The 12,843-nt window shown below is 29.9% G+C and overlaps 1 long non-coding RNA gene across 1 annotated transcript in view; it reads right to left on the minus strand.

Annotated features, from left to right (window-relative positions):
* Window positions 1-146: 146 nt before the first annotated feature.
* The window catches only part of LOC148236073 (uncharacterized), an 80,342-nt gene continuing 67,645 nt past the window's right edge, over window positions 147-12,843 (minus strand). The window contains exon 4 of the long non-coding RNA XR_015809312.1: window positions 147-268. This is a non-coding gene — a long non-coding RNA (uncharacterized LOC148236073). The remainder of the gene's footprint in view (window positions 269-12,843) is intronic.

A 12,843-nucleotide genomic window follows, 5' to 3' on the forward strand; every position in this document is an offset into this window, starting at 1 on the left:
CATAGATTTATTTATATAAATTAAGACTACCCCAACGTATTAAAATAGTCTAAAATAATATATAGTATATAATAAGAATCATCAAATATTAAAATGAGATACAAACCAGAGCAGCTCCTCGTAGTTGAAATTAAATAGATCAATGTGCAATTCCACCGTATTAAGGAGCTGAATGGCAACTGCCATATGACTTGGCTAGTGTGGACGTCCTGTCTCTAACGGTCATCAGAAGAGAACGAATTCGCGACTCTTGAAGACGTTTCGAAACCTGAATTGAAATTCATCGACAATATTTGGACTAGATTGAAACGCTAAGTGACATATTACTTTCTGCTATAATTCAGCGAATTATATCTCAACGTTCCTAAAAAGGCTTTGAGATACAAAACCAGATAATAACCAAATATATTCATTTTAAGGTATCTCGAGAACCTTTTTTGGATTTTTTTTATTAAGAGAAAGTATTTTCTTACTCGGAGATTTCAAATCATACATCCTGGTTTACTAATGATGCGAAGTAAGGTGTCATAGAGAACAAGAATAACTGACGGATCGAAAAAATGAAACGGTTCCTCATATAACAAAGCCGAGCATCTTGGAAGATTTTCCGTCGATCTGCCGTCGCAGTGGGAATGCTTTTTGAATGATTTTATTGCTTTTGATGTGGATTTTTGACTTCTGAGAAGGGATAATTGTTTTTTGCACTCTCTTATTGACCAAAATTCGGTTTAAATATACTTTGATCAGCCCTTTTATATTATAAGTCCACAGTAATATCGGTAAGGATAGCTATCATATTTTTAAAAAGTGTAAAATCGAAACTGTGGAGCAATATGTAAGATACGACGTCTGCCTATAATTATTCTTCCGCTTATTTTCCCTGCGAGATTTATATTTTGGTCTTGACATAATATAATTAGTTTTAGAACTTTCATAAGGTTAGGTTTGGGTTTGAACAGCAAATGGACGTTTCGCAACTGTCAAATTGAGGTTCATGGACACTTTAGAGCAGCATATTAGCGCCTATCATTTAAATTATATTTTCGCTAGTAGAAAAATATATCTACTGGTGAAAATGTATTTGGACTCTACTAGTGAAAATATAACTTTACCAAAAAAAAAATACCAATAAAATAAATAAAATTACTACATATAGAAAAGTTGTGATCATATAATTTTATTAGCACCTGCCAAATAATTTATATTTTCATTGGTAAAAATATATATCTACTGGTGAAAATGTATTCCGATATGATGAAACTAAGTCCTAATAAACCATAGCAGAAACTGCAGTGTTGCCGTTCGATTAGATACCTTCTTTGATATGTTGAGCGGCATTTGTTTTATATTTTGCTCAGTTATACTTGAAGACCATGAAAAAAAAAATTTTCGTCCCATTCCAACCTCACAGACAACTCATTCAATGCCATCCATTCTAAATATTTTCTCAGATTGTTTTTAGTCTTTGCAGTGACGTAGCTATCGTGGGGCGAGAGAGGCGGGCCGCCCCGGGTGGCACGTGCTTGGGGGCAGCATGTTTGCGATGAGATCGCCAGTGTGGTACTTAACCCTAAATGCACTAATATATAAAAATATATATCCACGAATAGCAAGAGCTTAACAATAACCAATTAATTATTATAAAAAATGCTGATTTTATGACCATGCAAAAAATGTATAGTTAATCTAATTAATATTTTATCCCGGGCAATTAGAATAATAGCAATAAAATTATTATAAGTTTTAAATATAAAATATTAACGTTATAGATTCACTGTTTAGTTATTTTTTTTAGATAATGTATATATGTATATTACAAACCAAACTTATCTGCTCAGGGCTTCAGAGCTTCCGTAGTGAGTGATACAATAATGATAAAATTGCACATTATAAGAGTTTTTTTAAATATTTATCTTTAAACAATACACATGTTTTATATGCATATTTATAGATATGTTTATTTAAAAATGATATACCTAATAGTTGTATATGTGTATACTATATTTTATATGTTTACTAATAATTAAATGCTTAGAAAAATATACATATTTATAATTAATAGTAAATTAAATTAATCAAATAATTGTAAAATATATTCTTACAATAATATACAGGCAATTATTAATATTTTTTATAATACTAAATTATATTAATTATTAGTTACGAGCAGAGTCAAAAGATGTCACTGAAATATTAAATAATAAAATATAATTTAGTGGACTACTGTGAATTAATAAATATATGTACATTGATTCATATTTTAAATAATTAACTTGAATTTTTTTCTCTGATTTATAATAATATTACAAAGAAAGATGCTTTTAATAATATATGTTTTGCATAGTAACTATTATATTTAATTTTGAACTTTTTACTTTAATAAAATTAAACGATTTTGTTCGATAAAATTAATAGTTTTTGGAATGGAAAACCAATAGACATAAATATCAACAGCACATTTAATTTTGTATCCTAAATAAAATATAAGATTCTGCCTGCTTATTTCTTATATAGCTAATGACTTTATAATAGCAATTATAGAGCTATCATATTATTCCCATAAATTTTTACATTTTAGAGCATCATTTAATTTCACTATCGCCTATCATTTAAATTATATTTTCGTTAGTAGAAATATACATGTACTGGTGAAAATGTATTTGGAAAAATATAACTTCACTGAAAAATACACATTTATGTATCGCATATAAATAAATAATTATAAGTATGTAAATGTATATATTACTGCGTAACTGGACTTCACCTAATGAAACTTTTAAAAATCTAATTAGTTTTAGAACTTTCATTAGGTTAGGTTTGGGTTTGAACAGAAACGTCAAATTGAGTTTCATAGACATTTTAGAGCAGCATATAATTTCACTAGCGCCTATCAATTAAATTATGTTTTCGCTAGTAGAAATATAATTCTACTGGTGAAAATGTATTTAGACTTTACTGAAAAATATATCGCATGTAAATTTTTATAAATATACAGATAATGTTATCACTTAAATATCCTTTTATATATATTATTATATTATTGTTTATGTTATCGTAGGATATTTCTCAATTTTTATGTAACCGTATAAATAGGCCAGACCCACTGGTAAGAAGGAGAATCAGAGTGGGATTTGTGAACGGAGGCCGAACGCTAGACGTTGCTTCGACTGTAAATAATTAATTCAAATATTTATTAGAGACAACAAATGAAAAAAATAAAAGAATTACAATAAGTGAATTAGAACATTATTTTTGCTCCTTTATGACAAAATAAATAATAATAAATATATAAATGTATATAGGTATTGAGTATGCTATGTGTATTTAAGAGAAGGAAAAGTTGACAAAAAAATATATTGATACTGTTTTTAATTATATACTCACTAGAACCAGAATAAAAGCTAGTCATTTATTCAAAGCATCATTTGAGAGATAAGCGTCTTCTTCACTTAAGCTATATTAAACTTAAACTAATTTTAGAAAAAAATAATTCATATTTACTGTTTAACAACAAAAAATTGGTTGACACCATAAGCCGAGGGTGTTGAGATATCTTGGTACATATATTTACTTCCTCACTGGGATTAAAATTAATATCTAATCAATTAAATGTTAAGCAATACTATTTTATTTGGTATTTGCCACAAAACCCATACTACTGCTGCAAGATATACAAGGTGAATTGTTGAGTCTCAATTATAAGATGCATAAGGAACTAAAGTAAAACATTACGATAGGATAATCATCATCAGAATTTAATATGTAGTATGATTACGTGTCTATCTCGATTTAAATCTTAAGAAGTTATACTTGTTTTATTAATTTCAACTCACATTTCAAATTAGATATAAAATGAAGTTTCGGTGTCTGAAAAAATGATGATATGGTTAAATTTGATCGGTGGGTCTCTAGTATACATTATACAACAATAATTAAAAACTTTCACGTATCATACAAATATTTTTTCAACACATGTAAACCAACACTCAAGTGAGAAATATACCGGTAAGGCCTATACATTTTTATGGTCATATAAATGGCTCTGTCTCTGGCGATTCGCGACCGAGCTTTGATTTTTTGCTCATAACAATTTGGCGTCATTAAGGCGTCATTACGTGCAAATTGTGCACGACTTATCCGAAGGTAACGATCCATGAGCTGGGTCCGAAGGTAGCCGTGATTTATGTGGGCGAAAGAGCCGCTCCAATACACCCTCGTGTGATAAGACGAGCATTATTGAGCCAATTTGCAGAACGGATCATAATTGCACGCCATTATTGGAACCCTTTCATGCTAGCGAGCGTCGTGAAACGCGAAGTAATCGAAGCTTTCGCGAAACAACAATGGGCTACTTTGCGAAATTAAAAGAAAAACGAGGGTTGAGCGATCACTAAAGCAATTTTTGCCTTTTACATTGATTGAAATAGATAGCAATATACGATTAAAATACTATGGGTATCACGTTTTCTACATAAGAACTTCATAATTGACAACAACAACCAATCAAAGGCAAACTCTTGATCACGTAATGGTCTTGACGTAACGTCTTCATCTTGAAAGTAGCAGTTACATTTTAGAATTAACATAGTAAGACAAAGTTTCATTTTGTGCGGTAGATGGCCGCAAAAAAAAATTAGGATGCATTCCATAATTTTCAAAAACTCCATAATTCTAAAACAGTAAGTTAAAATATACATAGAATTTTTTAAAAAGTTTATTAAAAATTTCAAGAAAATAATGTGGCCTAAAAAATTCCTTGGAAATTTTACAATTACAATTCTTAGGCTAGAATTTGTATCATAAGCACGAGTAATGGCTGAAGTTATTTTTGAAAATTCAATTCCCGATAAGCAATTCATGGCGCACGCGTATCGATTGCACAAGACAGCTGACATGCCAGCTTGCTCGCGCTGCAGTCGGCTTTAGCCGTTCCCTCGGTACGGTTGTCTATAGCCGATTTTTTGAGCGATTACGTTTTTTAATTAGCAAAATTAAAAAAATATTAAATTTTTAGAATCGTTTTACAATCCCAAGGCATGCGTCGCATCTACCGCATGTATGACCCGCACGCACCTGGTGTATATCTATAATTTTTATAATTGAACCATTTAATTTGGGAGATCAGATTTGACTAAAGAAAATAATATAATTTATATATATTCATATTTTCTCAATAGAAAGAATTGATATACATAGAGCAATGTATCGCATAAAAAATAATAATAAAAATTTACATCATTAATATTATCATACAAATGATGAATTTCAATTTATATTTTCTCGAACACCAAATCTAATCGTCGAGTGTGTTCCATGACACAATAGAACCCTTTAGAAGGGTTAAAAAAAATTTTAATTCATAAAATGCATATTCATTCCTTGTAACACAAATTCGATTGTAGTCACACATACAAAAGACAAGCAATATACATATTTTTCAATTATAATAAATAAATTGTTTAATATTAGAAATAATAAAAATAATAATAATTATTTAAATATTAAAAAAAATATTGTAATATTTATTATTTAAATATAAAATCAAAGCGTGAGAAAGTGAGAATATATATTAGCTATTTCATGACTAGGCGCTTTTTTTAGTCCCCATTTTTTTGTACAATGAAAATTCCCTATGGACGCATGAGCTCATGACCGAATCGATTAATTATATTCGGCATAAGTGCAGGTATTTCAAACGTTTACAACAATAGTTTAACGGTTTGCGATTTCCCTTGCGATTTGGATCGATTTCAAAGATGAACCCTTTGACAGGATGAAAAGAATTGCGATGACTGTGCAAATTCGAGGCAGTTAAAATCTATGAGCGAATATTGTCAAAATTTCACAATTGAAGGTATATGCTATTTAACAATATTTTTAAAACATTGTATCATTCTTGTATTGTATTATTTTAAAGTAAGTTTATTATTTTGTAAGTTACGAGCTTTTCATGAGTTTTTGTGTGTGTGTTTGTTTCTCCGACGAGATAACCATGCGATAAAGATAGGGTGAAATACGTTTTAAGGTAAACGTGCGCTTAATAATTGGGAGTCTACATTATTATATAAATATTTTCAGAAATAATTTCAATAATTGGGAGTCTACATTTGTTGTGTAACATTTAATAATCGCTCTTCAAATTAAATTTTCAGGTCTCGTTTTGCATTTTATTTTGGAGTTGAAAAAAATAAACGATCACCGTTTACGATTCTCATGAACAAATTGAACATAGCTCGAAACGTAAAAATAATTCAACGGCATAACAAGCGATATTTCGCCTTCATTATCGTGTTTTTCGCCGTGCCAAAGGCATTTTTGCTCAACTGTCTTCTCTGCGCACTGACATTCAAACCGCTTTTTCGTCCACAATCAGAGCTTAATTGAAGCTTATTTTATTCATCTCGTTATCGACCGAGCTTTTATTTTTGCGATGAATTTATTCAAAGGCGCCGCCGAGGCTTTTCGAAAAATGTTTTCCTACCTAATTGACGAGTGTAAAAATGCGTTTCGCGTCCCATAAAGTCTCCTTTTTCGAGCGAGCAGACCCGCATGACCCGCATACGTCGAAAATAGGATCGAACCTCACCCGCAACCTTTGCAACTGTCGATTAGTGAAAACGAGCAACGGAACAATGGATTTGAAAAACGACACGATAAATTCTTAGATGCGTTAGATGCATGAGCAATTTAAATTGTTATGATTTAAAATTCAAATTTAAGAGACAGTTATTGAGAATTCTATAGAAATACATAATATATATTTAAAAATTTTATTAATATGGTTTTGAAGTATGAAGAAAATATTTCGGATGGTGGTAGATCAAGAGAATATAGCGGACGCTTCTTGATTGCCATTTAAACTGGCCTAGTTTTAGGATCCTGTCGTTATCGAGTCGGATTTATACATTCAGAGGCTCTAGGCTATTCCACTTTTGAGGCCCCTTCAAGCCCACCCATTTTCAAGAGTAGCGGAAAATAAATTAGAAGTGTTAATTTAAAGGACATAAATAGAATATATTAATGGTAGTAGAATCATAATAATATCGGGGACCCGACAAAGCCGCGCCGGACAATCCCGCGCCGACTAAGCCGCCCCGACATAGCCGCGCAAGACAATCCCGCGCAATACAACCCCGACATTGCCGCGAGGATAAAGCCGCGCCGACATTGCCGCGCAAATCAAAATTATAAAATTGAATAAAATGAAAGAAAATGATTTTTTTAATTCTAATTATTTTGTTTTGTGGACAGCTCTATCACTACTGATTCGCTTTTTAAACAGTTAGTCATAGATTGGATGATGCTGGACAGTTACAAAATATACCGAAATGAAAATAAATCAATACAATATCATTAAAAAAAGGTTAGGTTGTTTGGTTCTACAGTGAAAGTCGGCGCGAGCGGTAGCGAGACGCCTCCCTTTTCCTATATATATATTTGTAGTTATTAATAAATAAAAACCATGTTATAAAATTAATTTTGCTTTGACTTTGCGCGGCTATGTCCTGCGCGGTTTTGTCGGGGTGCCAATAATATCCTTACATAAAAAACGATTATTAACGATTTAATCAAAGTGACGTTTACACCACTAAACAGATTTTTAAATTAATTAATTAGTTAATCAAATAATCAATTAATAATTCTTGGATTAATTAATTAATTAATTAATCCCAGAAATATTTAGTATTGCGATATTAAGTCTGATCAAATCAAAGATACTGCGTTCTTAACGTGATGACCTGTATAGAACACAAAACTATTTTTTTAAATAGAGTCGAATTTCGGTCATTAATTCTGGTCAAATTTAAGATACTGCATAAGTAATGTGATGAACTGTTACCCAATATTTCGTTAAGAATTACCAATTATAATATATAGAACTCAAAATTCGTTTTTAAATAGAGTGGAACTCGGTTTAGTGTTTCGCAATACGTGTAAATTTTTTAATAAATTATATTACTATCTTCCTAACTGAGCCAAATATTCTTCTAAACAGTCAATGATTCTTATTACATTGAAGACATGCCTTTTGAAAGAGAATTTTCCACTCAAAATTTGAAATTAAAAATATTTTATCCATACAGTTGCTAAGTAAAATAAAACAATTCAATCTTGAATCAATATTTCCCAATAATTGGTTTAAGATTGTTATTTTGTACAGTATCAGCAGGAGTGTAATTTGAAGAGTAGGTGGAGGCATTTGCCCTCTCCTTGAATTTGGCGAGAAAAGTGCATGTCATTTAATTAAATACTATATATCATATTGAAATAAAAAATCCCTGATTTTAAACCAGAAATTCTCAGGTTATACCAAAAAAAAACACGAATCTATTGCAAAATTAATTTTTAAAATATGTCATTTCAGTAAAATCATATTGGAGTACAGTTTCTCCGGTAAATATATATTTTTACTAGTGAAAATATAATTCATATGTAGTAATATATACATCATTATTTATTTAATGCGATTTAAAAATGTTACAGTAAATGTGTATTTTTCAGTAAAGTTATATTTTCACTAGCGAAGCTCAAATTCATTTTCACTAGTAGATATATATTTTTTATTAGTGAAAATACAATTTAAATAATAGGCGGTAGTGAAATATATGCTGCTCTAAGATGTATATAAAATTTAATTTCATAGTTGCGAAACGTACATTTTCTGTTCTAACCCAAACCTAACCTAATGAAAGCTCTAAAATTATAGTAAGTAATATTTTGCATAAAATATGATTTCAAAAAATATGTCATAACGATAACTAATTTTTATATTTATTTGTAGCATAGAAATGGTTAACTCGTACATATATATTAATATTTATTCAATAAATTAAATTACGGTATTAAATTGCATTTTTTCATGAGGCCCGGAATCATTGTTTTTCCAGGGTCCAGGTTCTCTCTCGGCGGCTCTGGTTACAGAGGAGATCTCGTCTATGGAAGAGGAGAAAGTAGCTGAGAAACCCCTCGCTTCAAATGGATTGAGGGTCTGTAAAGTGCAAAATTTTGTTGAAAAGCTATTCAATGACTATGCAATGTCAAAGAGTGTCATTGGATATGTTCTAGCTAAAGTTCCACAACAACAACAAAAATAAAAAAATAATTGAGCTATCAGTGATAGACATTAGTTATTATAATATGAATAATTAAAAAAAATTATAATAAATTCAAATCATTAAAAATATACGTGTATTTTGTAATAATCATTTTTATATGAATATTTTTAGGTTTTGTAACGAATCAACTAATGTGTAATGGAATTGCATACCATTGTATTTTGTATAGTTAGTATTTACTTATTAATAATATTAAAAAAAAAACTAAATCATCTTATAAAAACAAGTCAAGATTACGCATTTTTGATAAATGCAAACGCGCACGCATGCAAATTGCAAACATTCGTTCGCAATGCTTTCAAGGCATGCATTACGTCTGCTTCGAGGTTTGAGGCGATAATCGGTAATTACATCGATGCCATACGATCCGTCCGTCCAAAGAGAAGAAGGAAAGGAGTGGGAGGAGGAGGAGGAGAGCGCGTGCTCGCCGAGGGGCCTGTCCTCTCAGTCCACCACCTGGCGCATATCATTACCATCAGGTGCTCAGTTGCTGTGAGCGAGTCGGATCTCGAGACATCTTGCTTGGGGCGACACTTTGCGGTGTAATTTCGACAAGAAAAACAATCTCTCTCTCATTGCCTTGCCGGTGCCATTCTCCTGCTCGTTTGCCATATTCGCACGTCGTTTCGCCCCAGCGTGAAAATTGATGCTTGGCGAAAACACGAAAAAATCCATCCAGTCCCACTGTATGTGGACGTGTAGATATCTCACGTATATATAGCCATCAAAAATGAATGTACTGAAGGAAAGAAAAAATAATATCGTCTCACTCCTATATAAAATAACGCTATAGCGTTTATAATCTTAGAACTCGATTGCCTTTAAAAATATAACTATACCAAGTATGAAACGTGATTTTTACGGGAATTCATATGTGATTAAAAACTAAGCTACTCGAATATATATTTTTTGGCAAATATGTAAAAAATATCTTCGTACATCATAATAGTTCATATAAGTTTGAATTCCTGCTTTTATTATCTAAAACTTGGGCACTTTTCATGCCTTCAAAGATTAGAGTTAATATTTAAATTATCATTAAAAAAAATGCAGAATTTTCACTCCATGATCATAACGAATATTACATTACATATCAATATTGAAAATGTAAACAATTTATTGAATCTCATCCTTTTTAAATATCTTTGAATCACTAGTCGTAAGTAAATACTGATTTTTTTAATATTAAAAATACATATAAATACATTCTTTAAAATTAAATATAAATTACTGATCTATAACCATTTTCTGCTAACGTATGTATGTCAAGTACTACTTCTTATATTTGTATTACTATTAGCCATATTTTATCTATAAAGTGGTTATAAACTAGCAGCTTGTATTTACTTTTATTGAATGTATTTTACTGTATTCCTAATTTTGTAATAAAAATATCAGATCACATTATTTAAATAACTTAGCCGAGGTATTTACATTTTTTTTAAATTACGGCAATTGTCGTTTCCTAAAAAACCCACATAACTGACTTTTTATACAGTTTTTACCTCCTCATTTTTTTAGATCAAAAAGTATAAACTTAAAATTCAATTATTTGTATAAAGGTAAATTATTTATAGAACCTATTACTTAGTTAAATCATGAGTTAAACATGAACCTCTAGCGTTATTCTTACTTATATGATATATGTATAATTTATACTAATTTTTTGATTTATAATATAAATATTTTGATTATCAAAATATCAGTAAAAAACAATTTTGAGGGTCTTCGCAATTTAATGGTATATTAGAACTAAGATCAGGTTTGTATTTATATCATTCTCAGTAGGAGTTTTTCTTTAGAATTTTTTTTTTATTTCTCGTTTCTAGATCAATTGTATGATTTATCGAGAATTTTATAATATTAATTTAAAACTCGATATCATACCCTAATTTATTCTTATAATGACGTAATCAAACGTGTTTGAACATATTGTAAAAATGAATGTACGAAATATTAAATATATAAAATTATTATATAAATATTAAAACTATACTTTGCTATATTCTTCAATGTACAAAAAATAATGCTGTAATTAAACGGCTTGTATTTTAATGCACTTTTTTTTTAATCATAAACACCTTTTTTAATAATTTTCATTGATAACAAATATAATGCATGAAAAATAAACTATTCAACATGTAACAAACATATTGAACATAAAAAACAAATATGCCACTTTGAATAAATAGTTTTCGCTAAAAATGAATATGTTACATTTCGTAATTATGTAAAACGTTAAGAGCTTCTGATCGTTTTTAAAAAACTAAAATATTAGATAACATATAAATATGTAGATACTATGTCAAAAAGATCTGTTTCAAAGTGTAAAATATTAAATTAGCGTTTGAGTGTACATAGTGCATAATATCATTTTTTTAGTGCAGAGTAATAAAATTTATATTCGTGTGTACAAAGTGCATATTATCAAAAGTTTAATGCAGTTATATATAACCCTAATAAAACTGATTGCAAAAAATATATATGTGTACAAAATTTTAAAAGAAATGTTAAATATAAGCTAAGCACACACGTACGGATTTGCCCGTCGGACATCTGACGGATTTGTCCGGGCTTGGCCACAGACGCAAATTGTACGAGCTCGGACAAATTCTTATCGGACACCAGATTTACGTGTTTTTATGTAAAATTTTGTTTACAATATATGATGTTTTACTGTCTTTGATAAAAAAAATGGAAAAAAATACATTTTCAACGGTAACAATATTGAGTGACCAATGGGTCATAAAGTAATAAAACCTTATTTAGATATTTTACACAATATACCTACCGATGGCGGCAACTTTGGCACAAATTAATAAAGACGAGCGGAAATGGCCAAGGTCATAAAATCACTTAACGTTAACCATATTTAACTCTTTATCGAAGAATGTCAGAAAAAAAAAATTTATCTGATTGGCTTTCAATTTTATTGAAGCTGAGATGCCATATGAGCTCTACTTGGAGTATTGTAGAAGAAAAGTTTAATTTATATAGTGCTTAAAGTAAATTCTAAATTTAAATGACATTTATTAATAATAATAATATATACATACATATATGTATACATATATCTTGATCTCTTCATACATTTTCAATAATGATAATAGCTTTAATTTTAGTATAATTAAAATTATATTTTTTATTTATATATTAATATATGTAATATTTACGTATCTAGAGTCTCTAAGTGCATCTTAAATTTATATTATTTTTTCTATTGTATAGTGATGTAATAGAAATGGGTCATAAAGTATTAAAACTTTTAAAAAAATTATACGTTGGCGGCAACTTTGGCGCAAATTAATAAAGGCTCGGGTCATAAAATTATTTAAGCGACAAATTTTAACAAAAAACACTGTAAACGGTCGTTTACGCGAGTGCGATCTCTGCTCAGATCTGCTTGTCCGTGTCCGATCCGTTCGTTTTGAGCACGGACAACGGACAGACAACAGACGGATCTGTCCGAGCGTTTTAACCCCACACACTGGCGGATTTGTCCGTCGGACATCCGTTTCGGACAAATCTGATGGGCAGATCCGCCCATGTGTGGCCAGCTATACCCTAGAAGATGACAAATATTTCCGATTATTTTGAGGACTAAGATTGTTCAGAAAACAGAGATTTCATCTCACATAGAAAATTATATTTCTCTGGCAGATTAACTAATTTTATCAGTAATTATAGAAAGAAAAAAATAAGACTGATGATAAATATCAGACTTTTA

Source organism: Plectrocnemia conspersa, unplaced genomic scaffold, assembly GCF_051122295.1.
Source record: "Plectrocnemia conspersa isolate PC_06_02 unplaced genomic scaffold, ASM5112229v1 ptg000004l, whole genome shotgun sequence".
Taxonomy (NCBI): Eukaryota; Metazoa; Arthropoda; class Insecta; order Trichoptera; family Polycentropodidae; genus Plectrocnemia; species Plectrocnemia conspersa.